This window comes from Chionomys nivalis, chromosome 10 (genome assembly GCF_950005125.1).
Source record: "Chionomys nivalis chromosome 10, mChiNiv1.1, whole genome shotgun sequence".
Lineage (NCBI taxonomy): Eukaryota > Metazoa > Chordata > Mammalia > Rodentia > Cricetidae > Chionomys > Chionomys nivalis.
Genome location: NC_080095.1, coordinates 59,487,941 through 59,500,608, shown reverse-complemented (window position 1 = coordinate 59,500,608; position 12,668 = coordinate 59,487,941).

Here is a 12,668-nt window from a genome sequence, read left to right as displayed (position 1 = left end):
CAAATCCTAAAATATTCTGTTATGTCTTGTTCATCATACAGAATGCTCATCAGCAGAAACAAGAACATAAATGTCCCATTGCTTTTGTGTTTTGAAACATAAATATGCTTTCACAAATAAGACATTTTATTTACAGAATAAAAATATTTGACAAAAATCTCATCAAAAATGTCATGGACCTATAGTCCATGACCGTAGAGAAGCTAAGTTACAAGGAGAGCCCTAAGAGAAATGTATGTAGATCCTCTAGGAAGGGGAAATTTTATTTAATTTTGCAGTTTTATTTTTTAGTTTTTCATATACATTTCTGTTCATTTAAGCCAACAGTCTTTCTTTAAAATAACATAATAAAAATTTATGATACATACGTTTTAATTTAGACACAAGTACTTATTTGCTATACAAACATTATTTTGTATTTTCTATGTGTCTGAGACATATTGCTGTATCATTAGTTGTTGGGAAGTTCAACACTTGGATGCCTGTATAACATTAACATGATTAATGAATGCAGAAATCAAATTCCTGGCCATCCTCCAAACATTCTGAACACGACTGACAGCTGGTCCAAAGGAGCAACAGGAAGATCCATGATGTGCTAGAAAACACATTTCAAATTATTGATGAATTGCTATTTTATCCAAACAAAAAATGAACATGTTTTCTTAATAATTCATGAGTTAGTGATCACACACACACACAATCTTGAATCATCACCTTTGCTCAGAAGCATTATTGAAATGGCGAAAGAAACAAAACAATGGCTATTCAGAGTATTACCTAAATTTAATTTGAGGGGACGTTAAATCAATTGGCAGTTGAAAAGTTTCCTTGCATATTGTTTTCAATAAAGTTGAAAACAATAGAGCTGTCAGCTGAAAGATTGAAAAAAATGACTTCATGTGATAAATTGCTTAGTGCCTTTTGAAATTTAAATATGTTTTGCTATAGAAGCATTGCTCTTTGTTGAGATTTTAAAATTTAGTGATTACATATTGTAGCCTTCAGAATTATTTAAATATGTATAATAAATATATATCAAAACAATTTAAGTGAGGTAAATATGAAGTTTATAAATCTACATGTGTAAATGTGTGGTTATAATGCTGTTACCAATTATGTACTCCTGAAAACATTATGTCAATCATTTAACTCACTGAATTATTTGACTATCTGACTCTACTTTAGACTTTTGGAAAGAAAGTATAAAAACGAAAATGTTAAAATATAAACACTAATTTTATTGCAAAGTATGATTTTATGTCTTCAGTCATGAACATCACATTAAAACATGAAGCTGAATATAAATAAAAGACTAATAGAAGAAATAAAGTCTCTATATTTCTCTAAGTAACTGATAACCAAACCGCGGTTTTGCCATCATCCTCTTCTTAGTTATATATAGAAACAATAGGACCAAAATTAAAGGGAAAAGTCAAATGTATTTTGTTATATTTTCCCTAGTCTCAATGGGAAAGATGGACAAAGTAAACATATATGATCTGACCTGAATATAGAGGAATAATAAATTTACTTTGTGAAATGAGAAAAGTAAAGAGACAAAAAGTATAATTAAAAAATATCAAAGGAATTTGACACCTTAGATCCATGGTAACTTTAACCAACATCAGAACCCAGGTAGTCACTGAAGGATATTGCTCAAGGGAAGGCAGCAAAATATATACTACAGGTTTTCATAAAACTCATCTAAGATCAACTGTTCTTTTGGTTTCACAAAGAGATAGTAAATACAAAATTTATCCATGGTCAATAAACCAAATTAATTTCTTTCAAATAAATTTGTTTAACATAAAAATTAAATATGACATTGTGGCAAAAAAAATCACAGATGTCTGAGGGTGAAAAAAACATTGAGAATTATCTCCTCTGGCTGTTGTGTGATCCAAAATGGGTTAAGAGAATTTAAATTCTATTTCTTAAGACCAAAGCCTCTTACAAAAAAGTTGGAAATAGAAAAACTTCCCATGGATTCAGTCTCTTCTTTAAGTGGCATTTCTGAAAACTGTTTGGAACATGAGGAGTATCAGTACCCTGTAACTTTCCCACAGTGCTCAGCCAAATTGAAGGTAGGCTCATGGGAGAGTAGCTATGAAGAAAAAGAATGAATTTAAGCAGTTACTCCCTTCTTCCCAGTGGGAATTCACAGAGAACTATATCCCCATAAAGTTCCTATAATGAAAGCAGGAGAGAGGATCAGAATTCACATAGAGGGATGAAATGATTAAAAAGTATCGAGGTGCCATTGTTCTTGACTTCTCAGCAGCCCTCATTGTCCTTTATGTTCAGCGAGTCCAGTTTTATCCCATGCTTTTTTCAGACCCAGGCCAGCTGGCCTTGGTGAGTTCCCAATAGAATATCCCGATTGTCTCAGTGTGTGGGTGCACCCCTCGCCGTCCTGAGTACCTTGCTGTGCTCTCTCTCCTTCTGCTACTCATTTGGACCTTGGGATTTCAGTCCGGTGCTCCAATGTGGGTCTCTGTCTCTGTCTCCTTTCATCGCCTGATGAAGGTTAATATCCAGGAGCATAACTATATGTTTTTCTTTGGGTTCACCTTCTTATTTAGCTTCTCTAACATCACGAATTATAGGCTCAATGTCATTTATTTATGGCTAGTGGGTTTTGATCCTACTGCACGTACTGACTTTGTGGGAGCCTAGGCTGTTTGGATGCTCACCTTACTAGACCTGGAAGGAGGTGGGTGGTCCTTGGACTTCCCAAAGGCAGGGAACCCTGACTGCTCTTCGGGCTGCTGAGGGAGGGGGAGTTGATTGGGGGAGGTGGAGGGAAATGGGAGGCGGTGGTGGGGAGGAGACAGAAATCTTTAAATAAATAAATAAATAAATAAATAAATAAATAAATAAATAAATAAAAGAGCAGGGACCAGTTAGTGAAAGTCTTCCGTGCAAGGCTGAAGACTTGATTTTGTTGTTTTTAATTTAAAAAAAAAGTATCGAGGTGGAATTGTGAGAAATGCCAAAGGTACATTCGGTCTTGCCTTTGAAAAACAGGATTCTTCAGTCAACTCTCAATAACTAGTATACAGATATGGCTTACCATAAACTGCATAAAATGGAATAATTTGTTTAAAACAATGGTTATATACGTTAGATATGCATATGGTAAGCATGGAAGGTAAAATATAGACTCTCAGATAGAATACTCATCACCACTTCAGGCGGCTGTGGCAGAAATGTCTTTTTATTTATGGCAGTAGTCTGAGATGCTTCTGATACATCATGTTTCTCTGGATATCCCATTGTAAATTACTGGGTTTTTGCTACCTAGTCTTCACTAGTTCATTTTCTTACTGTTGTTCTTTACTTTTGTTTGTTTCTTTACCGTGTGAAATTTGTCTAAAGACATTCATCATAAACAAGCTACACCTGACTTTTTACCAATGAATTTCACTCGTTAATATGCAAATAGTCAAGCAAAATATAGCATCATTTAAATAAAATGGTTACATATATTTCTTTAAAATGTATGGCATAGCCAAGTTTAACACTGTTTACATATGTATTATATGATATTGATAACATAATTTCGTTTTCTTTTTTTTTTTCAGAATTTGTTCATATTTAATAGATGAAATTTTACATTCTTTGACCAGTTCTCTATATCGCCCGTGCATCTTAACCATGTTCTAGTCTCCGCTTTCCTATCAGCTAAACTTTTGTGAATTACAGTTTTATGTAGTATTCATCATTCTGTGCTTGGTTTACTTCAATTAACATAATGGCATCCAAGTTTCCCTACACTTTCAAAATCACAGGATCCTTAAAAGCTGATTATAGATATGTTCTATCTATTTTGTGGATATGAGTGCTTACCTACATGCATGGAAATGCACCAGGTGCATTCCTGTTGCTGAATGAGGTCAGAAGGTGAAATTAGATGCTCTGGAACTGGAGTTCCAGATGTTTTTGAACTGCCTTGTGAGTGCCGGGAACTGAAGTTGGGTCCTCTGCAAGAATAGCAAGTACTCTTAACTGCTGAACTCTCATATTGCAGCAATCCCCACCCTCTGTATGCTTACCCATGCCTCTGTTCCTGACATACGTTTTATCCCTTATCTTCTACTTACATCTATAACAGTATTTTTCTAGGGAGTCTTATGGAACCATAAACTATCTAATATTTGCAGCCTTATTTCATTTATCAATGTCCATTGTGTTTTTATGATTTGAAAATCTATTGTTGTATTGGTAGGTAATACAACAGATAATTTCTACCAAAATTGGATTCTAAGGATATCAAACAGGTAAATTATTATTCAACTCAGTTTCTGATAATTCATTTTCGAAGAAATATTTATTTTAAAATTACTGAAGAAATCGATTCCTAATTAACTGTGTTGTTTCTGATAGAGCTTTCGCTAAATATTGGACCAAATTATGTAAACTATGTAAAAGATGTACCTCTGTGAGATTGAACACTAGCAAAATGTAGACTGTAGTTCAATATGTTCAAAGATAGAGACATTCACCTGTATTCAAACTATGCTCACAATAGATAGCAAAATTTGCATTTGTCTATGAAGTTTGTGACAATAATATTTAAAGTGTGTATTGCTTACCACCAGGTATAAAAACACGAGGTAGTGACTGTATTAATCGTATTACTTGAAATAGTGTTCTAGTGGAGTATCCTCCAATTTGTCTGTGAAACTCATGGAGAGTAGAGATTGAATATTTATTTTATCCCTTCCCCAAATAAGATGTTTTCTTTCATTTCTAGTAATTCTTCTCAGTTTTCATTTGTAATCAGGATGCTCCATTTATTTTTCCTGCCTGGATGATATCTGCAAAATACTCCCTGACTGCAATTTTCCTTGGTCAAAGCTGAATATTTAGAATATATCATATGAAAATACTTAAATTAAAACACACACACACACACAACAAAAATAAGGCAGTGAAGTTAACCACTGCAGAAGTCCTACAGAAAAAAGCATTGCTACACACATTATTCTTTAAAAAAGTGTGCAAGTGTCTTGTGATGAAACCACCCTTTATCTTTCTGATGTAAAAGCGCAGCACTAGCACCATCGCTCTGGCTCCAGATGTTTCTCATGATTCAATACTGAAAAGTACACTGTAATATGAATTAGTTCGCATTTGCTGAAAGGAAGAAAGCCTAAGTTAAGGAAATGGGCTTACTTTCTGTTGGGTTATTTCCTCAGTTCTATGAAATAACACAGAGATATTAAACCAGGATTATTTCAATATTTCAGGCAAGTAAATCCTACTGAAAATTCTGATATAGAACATGGAGTTTGCCCATAACTATTGGAAACTTGTTGACAATTAAAAAGTACATGCCATTTGCATTCAATTTAATCTGCATGCATTTGTCTCTTCTGAAAACTCTATTTAGAATCATTATGATATTGTCACTGTTGGTGCTTCCTAGTTCACAACACATTAAAGCCTATCTTCACAAATATATTGATTTTTTCCTAATTTAAACTGGTAAACACTTTCAGGCTGTGTTGTGCATAGAGATGTGCCTAGGAAATAATGAGGAAAATCATGAGTGCTGATCTATAGAAAATAGAAACATATGGACTCGTAATCATAGAAGCATTAGAGGCAAAATCATGTGTTCCATCAATCCCTATGAGCAACTACTAAGGACATTCTAGTTCACAAAGTTTATTTTCTCCTCATAAAATGAGGCAAGTGTGTACATTCCTTCAATGTTTACCCATGGGATGTTTGAGATTAAATTAGACAACACATGTAAGGTAGACTAAACAGTTTAAAATGTCTTTTTCTGTAACAGAAAATAATATGCTATAAAAGAGTTGACTCCAGAAGTCTTTGCTTATCAGGGCTTTCTAACGTGTGTTGAAGGAGTTATCAACAGAGCAGTTGAAAGCAAAGGCTGAGCAAAAGAAAACTGTCCTGAAAGACATAGCAAAAGTTGTTAATATCGGAGAAATTGAAAAGCAATTCAAAGAACTTAAAGAGTACTCCAAAGACCTTTAAACTGCTGTTTCCTCAAAAGAGTTTGTTTAACCATTAGGTATCCAATTACACTTAGAAATATCAGTTGACATATGGCTGGTGATGAACTAATTTTTTTTAATGCATGTAATCTTTTCTAAAAACTACACTGCACCATACTGGTTAAAGTTATTTTCATGGATATTAGGATACAGTTTAAATTAAAATATTTCCCTTGATTCTAAGAAACTTAAAAAATTTCATACAAGCATACAATTAGGAAATGTTAAATAATAATTTTATATCCTTTGTTTCAAATTTTTAATCATGTTTTTGTTTGTGGAATTTGTCAGTTATTCTCATTAAATAACATTTAATTATCACTTTGTTTAGACTGAATTGTGCTATGTACTGAAAGAACTGTTTTCTCATTAATATATTTCAAACATATTTAATACTTGACATTTATACATGTGATATGCATTATTATTTTCCACTACACACTCTGGAAACATGTGTATGTGTATATATATAGACTCACACAGACATACACACACACACATATATCCAGGGTGTATAGTGTATAATATATCTATATTTACATATGCGTGTGTGTCAGGTAAATCACCAGAAATAATTTAAATATAATTCTAAAACAAACATTAAAGTGAGTCTACACACTAAAGATGTGAAAATGCACATCATTCCTTCTCAGTTTTCCAAGACATAATTTTTCACAAGAAATATCACGTTGCAGAAAGCACATATAGCAAAGCTTAAAACACAGTGGAAGAGATTATTGTTCAATACACTCTGTGGGCTACAGAATGAGAAAGGCATGTACAATATGTCTAACTCTTGCCAACGTTCCTTCCCCTGTTACAGCCTTGACTAATGAAGTATAGGCAAAATTTTCCCTTAGCAATTTAGAATTCTAGTGACAGGATGAATTCATTTTTTGGAACATAGTGGACTAAATAACCAAAATGAAGAAACTGACCAGTTTTCACAAAAATGACAAGGATAAACCTAGCTGCTCCATTAATATTTATAGCAAAGCAAGCAATGAGACTGTTCAATGGCAGGCCCAATGTTAACACAATTGTAAATATGGTCCTGTGTGTTTTGAATGACAAATACCCTCCACAGGTTCAGGTATATAAGCACTTGCTTCCTAGATGAAAGCTGTGTATCACTGGGATGGGTTTTGAGATTATATATCCACACCCCAATTCTAATTTTGTCTCTCTCTCTGCTTCTTGATTACATTTGAAAATGTGAGGTCTTAACCCCCATTTCTACCTTCTGGCCTGCTATGTGTTACAAGTCTCACCTCCATGATGGATACTTCTCCCTCTTGAACTATAGGCCATAATAAAGGCTTCCTTCCATAAGTTTCTCCTACTCATGGCACTTTATCACAGCAGGAAAGTAATTAATGCAGGGCCTTTGTACTATGCCTCCCCAATTAAGGGTACTACAATTATATTACAATGACTTCAGGTGGTCTTTAAGGGAGAAAACAGGAAAATCAGAAATTATATTGTTCTTTTCCTTCATAGAACGATTTTGTTTAGCTTCCCTTATCAAGATGGCACGATGGTTACTGTTAAATTGTTTGATATATCTTCAAGTGTCTTATTCTTAGAAAGGACTCTACAACCACTATCTTGCTAGACCAGCACAGTTATTTATTACATTCTAAATATTATCTTGATATCCATAGATAAGTGAATCTACCACCCTTTATTACTGTTTTTTGTAAAAAGTGGAGTAACTTCGATTATGTCAAGTAAATACAATACATGCGTTCATTCACTAAGCTAGACTTGGGTAGAGGTCTACTTTGTTCTGTCATTGGTACTCTATACAGGGTGAGTAGATGTTTGTGTCTTCCCAAGAAGAATTTATGTAATAATGATTTAGTAGTATGATGTAAACTGAGAGCCTATGGTGAGGGATCACATTGTAGCCAGGAAACTCAGGAGACTAAAGCAGGAGGGTATGAATTTAAGACCAGCTTGTGAAACATGAAACCCTGTATCAAAGAAATAAAATATAAAGTAAAGCAAACAAACAAAGAAGAACCACGCACTTGCTATAAGTATACTACTAAAAGTTATTGGTGAAATAAATAATCAAAAGTTAAAAAGGTAATAAAAGATTATCATTGATATTGGCTTACTGTGATAGATTAAAAAAAGCACATTCCATAAAAATAAGTCTTTAAAGTACTTCCAGATTTTGAATTTAATCTGAAAATGTCTGGGTTTGTTCCATGTAATTTCTAGAGCAGGCATGCCATTCCAACTACAGGATTATTATTTTGTGCTAAACAAAATTCACAGTAATCACTTTTTGTTTCCACATCACTGGTATTTCAAAATTCTCATTTGTGATCCCCCTTTTCATTATTTCTAGGCTAGGTGACATTAAAATTGCTAAACCCTGTTTTGTTATGATGTAATTCTTTTGAGAACTGCAATGCATTTTAAACATTAAAATTCTAAGCAAATTCAAGTTCTTATGATGATAAAATGCTTGGCTTCAATGTCAACCTCATGTTCTGATGAGAATTTAATGGAGATAGTGTAGCATATGCATTTTCAACTGGCACTTGAGGAAAAACTGCAAAAAAAGCTATAGTTGATTGAAAGTGGTTGGCAGATAAGTTCACTTCTACAGTCCAAAACTATAATGTCTCATATTATTCTGGCTTGATCTTGGGAACAAATGCAGTTAACTGGCAATTATATAGAAATTTTCAGATATTACTGCAATGAGCCCTTTATGAATGATAATCTGTTTAGAATAAGGCACAGGGAAATATCTTGTCTTGCATTTCCCTGTTGTTCATTTCTGTAAGTTACGGCAGCTTTAAGAAGCATTGTTATTGGCATGCAAAAGCAACTGTAAAGAATAGAAGCACTTATAAAAATAGTACCTGGAAGGAAAAATATTAACTCATTTTCAAAACTGGGCACAATAATGTAAAAACTGGGCACTTATTGTGTGCACTATAAATAAGAAAATGATAACATTAATTGATTTTACTACTGTTCTATGTGCTAAGAAGCTGAGACAGGACAAGTTTATGTGACCCTTTATAAAATGAATAAATGGATAGCAAAATATTTCTGCTCAAAAAGGATTTCATACTATTGGGAGTTCTAGATTCACTTTATAAAGTGATGTGTTGTTTACAAGAATTTAATTTCATGGTGTATTTGTCCTTGTACTTTCAAAACAAGGAGTCAAAATATTTGTCTGAGATTGTATTTAGAGAGCTTTTGGGGGTATATTAGAATCTCAGTGTTTATTCTGTTTGAGCTTGTTATAGCAGAATTCCTAAGATTAATTTGTGATATTATTTGTAAACTAATTTATAATTACTAATTTTTAAAAGACAAATTCATTTTTTTTGTTATTGTAGAGTCTACAGGCTGGAAATGCAAAGGATATGTTACTTCCATTTAGCAAGGTTCTTTGTGTGTGTCATTGCATTATGAAAGGCAGAAACATGACAGATAAGACTAGAAACACAGAAAATAAGCCCTTTCTGTAGTGATGACACTAATCTATTCAAGAAGGTGCTGTCTTCCTGAATGAATCATTGTTTAAGTCCCAATTTCTTTTATTTATTTTATTGTATTTATTTATTTATTTTGTTTTTCGAGACAAGGTTTCTCTGTAGCTTTGGTGCCTGTCCCGGAACTAGCTCTTGTAGACCAGGCTGGCCTCGAACTCCCAGAGATAAGTCCCAATTTCTTAATACTACATCTTTGGAGTTTCCAACACATTAACATTTTTAATCATAACTCTCAACAGACCTGAGAGGAACCTCACTCAGTTCAGGAACTGCTTCCATTACACTAACTTTGATTGCTGTTTGGTGTGAGAGGACCAAGCACACTATGAGTGATGCCATCTCTTAGCAAGTGGAACTGGTTTGTATAGGAAAAGTAACTGAACAAAATATGAAGAGCAAGCCTATAAGTAATGTTCCTTCCATTTTCTCTCATTCATTTCTTGCCTCTGTGTTCTTGCTTGGCTTCTTCTAATGTAAGTGAAACATCGCATTCCTCCATCCAAGTTTGAATTGATCTGTGTTTTTTTCCCATAGCAACAAAGATGTAAAACTAAAATAAAAATTGGTACCAATACCCTACATAATATTTGTATTATGCAACAAATCTGAAGTAATTTTTTTGATGAAAGCAATATTTTGGAACTTTGGAATGTAAAAGGCAAGCAGTGTTCTAAGCTTAATATATTACTGTGGAAAACTTGGAAAATAATACTGAAAGAAACACAGGGCATGGAAGATTGGTTTGTGATGTTTCAAGAGGAAACAACGATTCTCTTAGTGTTGTTCATCTGATAGAATTGAGTTGAGGACTGGCAGCAGTAAATTCTTCTTTGAAGTACTGAGCTAAAGATGCCAGTTACCTGGGCTGAAAAATGAGATGTGATTAATTAAAAACCAACATCGGTGGATAAATCTTATAGAAAGTGTTTCTTCAATGTCATGAGAGGTGTGGGAGAAAGACGAGTTTCCATTCGACTGGTTGTCAGACTGGGTAATGCCTCAGCTGCACTATAGATCTCAGGATTTAGGGATGCCCAGGCTTCAGGATAATCACCAATAAAATTGACAAGTAGGAACTGCAGCTGGTTTGAACCGACAACACATGTTCTGCAAGGTGTAAATGGAAAGGTTAGAGAGTTGGAGATGCCCAAACCCTTTGGCATCCTGAAAAACAGGAATGAATCTCAGATATAGACGTAGAGCTGTAGGATTTGAGCTTCACTGCTGTACTTTGGTTTTACTTTGAATTGATTTTAGCTTTATGTGTAGTTTTTTGATCATAGAATAAGATACACACACCATAGGAGTTACAAGTTGAGACTGGATTATTTTAAAGAGAGATTAAGTTTATAGATTATTGGATATTTTAAGAACTGAGAGATTATCAAAGTTGGACCATGTTTTATATTATGGTATTAGCATGAGGTCTAGAAGACAAAGGATGCTTATGTTTTAATACCAGTCTATCTGTGAGTCAAGTAGAAAATGAATGGACAGAGGACATGGTCTTGACTGGCCCTAACCTACCTGGCTCTCTGCTCATGCTAGAGGATCTCGTACCCTGTCTTGTGCCTTAAGGCAGGAAAATCCCCTCCCACAGAATAGCAGGGTTGGGTATTGTGTATTGTGTTTTTTTGTTTGTTTGGTTTATTTTGTTCCGGAATTAAAAGTATGCAAAAATAAAAAAAAATGCAGTTTTATGTAAAAAAAAAAAAAAAGAAAGAAAGAAAATGAATGGACTTGTGATAATTAGTCTTGCTTGTCTATTTGCTGTAACCATGAGAAGGACTCGCAACTGAGGAGTTGTTTCCATCAGACTTGCCTCTGGAAATGTTTGTAGGTTATTTTCTTTTTTTGGTTGATTTTGGGCTCTCCATCCCATTGTAAATAGTGTAATCCTTAGGCAGGAGGGCTGGGGTGGTAGAAGAAAAATAGTTGAGAAATTCAGTAGAAGGAAGAATTTAAAATTCTTTCTTGGTATCTTCCTTAGTTTTTGCTTATGAGAGCTTTTCTTGGTTTCCACCAGTAATGGACTGTAACCTATAAGCTAAATAAGCATTTCTTGTCGCATGTTTGCTTTTTCAATATTTAATCACATCTAGAAAAGTTAACTACATCCCAGCACATTACGTAACAATAGTACTCAGGGTTGCACCTAGCAATGCTTGTTTCTTTATTTCATTATTAGGATTGGACATAAGACTTTGGACATGAAAGTATTGGATCATTTACAAATGAATTGCAACCTAGGTACTAAATTATGTTTTGTGTGTGTTAAGGTGGCTGTGAGGAGAGGTATGTGTTCACACGCATATAGGTGTGTGTATATATATGTGTGGTGTATGTGGTGGGAGGTATACAACTGCAAGTATCTTCACTAGCATTTTCAACCCTATTTGTAGGGACAGACTCTCCTTACTGAACTTGGATTTGGCTAGATTGGATGGCCAGTAAGCTCCAAGGATAGAACTTTCTTATGGTGGAGTTATAGCTGCATAACACTGTCCCTGAGTTTTATGGGAGTGCTGAAATTGTGAACTCAAGTTCTTATTCAACTGCAACAATCACTTTTACTACTGAGTAATATCCCCAGTTGGTCCCATTAATTAAGTTTATTGTATTTAATTTGTCTTAAAACAATTCTGTTGAGGTTAAGTATTATTTTGCATATAATAGCTCCTTTTAAATTTGAGGTATTAGTTGCTTTCCTGGACCATATTTTGAAAGATATTTATATAATTAGGAGCTTTCAAAGACAGAGATAGGCTTAAGACAATTTCTTATATCCATGCAAGACAAAAATAGTGTCGCCCTCTGTGAAAAGTAGGCTCACAATTGTTTCCATTGCCCAGGGGTCATGTTTTATAATATAACTTAATGTATGGCTGGATGCCTTTCAGCCTCCTTACCAGGCTTGTTGGAAACTTAAGGTTTGGAATATTGATAACTCTCTCTATTTCTTTTACAGATAATAAAATAAACAATAATTTTGCCCAAAAATCCTATAGATGCTATATAGATACTCACAGATAACAAAGATGGATGGAAAGCTACAATTGTTATGGCTACAAAGAAATATGTATGGTGGTTTCTCAGAAAACTGAATATC